This window comes from Oratosquilla oratoria, chromosome 17 (genome assembly GCF_046742065.1).
Source record: "Oratosquilla oratoria isolate Oo_2021 chromosome 17, ASM4674206v1, whole genome shotgun sequence".
NCBI classification, from domain to species: domain Eukaryota; kingdom Metazoa; phylum Arthropoda; class Malacostraca; order Stomatopoda; family Squillidae; genus Oratosquilla; species Oratosquilla oratoria.
The window spans coordinates 26,043,353-26,044,381 of record NC_134793.1 but is presented as its reverse complement, the minus strand read 5'-3'; the positions used below and the strand labels follow the sequence as shown (position 1 = coordinate 26,044,381).

The window sequence follows — 1,029 nt, the reverse complement described above, 5'->3', positions numbered from 1 at the left end:
GAACTGTCTCTTTCAGATTTACAGGAAATGGTTTCCAAGTTTGTTGTGGTGAAAAGACGGGGGCCACAGGTTGCAAACAAACGTTTGAAAACCAAATCTTTCCTTCAGGGCGATTTTTTGCTGCTCACTAATTACTACAGAGCCCCTGGGTTCTTGTGGGTCGTCTCTTATGGGTGGAGTACCAACTAGGCACACTGCGAATTACGAAATTTTGCGCAAACACGCACTGATAATATTTGGGCGAAAATTTTATGCGTAACACCGCTTCCCTCGTCGTCCAGGCGGGTCTTTAGGCCCGGAACGGGACGCACGAACATAAACAATCTCAGTCTGTCACTGACAGCGAAGACGTCACACGCCCTCAGGCTATTATGTCACCAGTTTTCAACACGAGATCGAATATCACTTTCTGAAGAATGTATTTATTCACATGACCACCAGTTTCACTCTCCTTCGTAAAATGTTGAAAAACGAAATCAAAGAAAACAAAATACAGGAAATAAATCTCGGCCAGGAAAGATCACCGCCCAATATCAAAGTGTTTCACTGTAGAAGGTACCATCAGACCCACGTATCGCGTCTCCTCTGACATACTCTGACAATAACAGTGACCGAAAAGCGAGCAGGAGCGCAACACCTCAAGCCTTCCACGGCACACGCAACACTAAAGCCTAGAGCTGTGGGCGATGCACTTAGCACTACATCCCGACACGCATGGCTTTCAATCCAGCCACGTAAGGGACGTAGCGGTGCAAATGTTGTGTTCGCGGGACATTGTGAGGACCGCACACGTGCGCGCGCGCACGCACGCACACACACAAACACACACGCACACACACACACATACACACACGCACACACACGCACAAACACACGCAAAAATACATACGCACACATACACACATGCACATACACATACACACACATACACATACGCACACATATACACATACGCATACACACACGCACACATATACACACACGCACATATACACACACGCACATATACACACACGCACATACACATAC

General features: G+C 47.2%; 1 protein-coding gene across 13 annotated transcripts in view; it reads right to left on the bottom strand.

Moving 5' to 3' along the window:
* LOC143034541 (uncharacterized) overlaps positions 1-670 on the bottom strand; it is a 200,005-nt gene extending 199,335 nt beyond the window's left edge. For all 13 annotated transcript variants that reach the window (XR_012967261.1, XR_012967255.1, XR_012967256.1 and 10 more), the window contains exon 1: positions 1-670. This exon is cut by the window's left edge and continues 281 nt beyond it. The gene's annotated coding sequence lies outside the window, so the exon portion shown is untranslated.
* Positions 671-1,029: the final 359 nt, after the last annotated feature.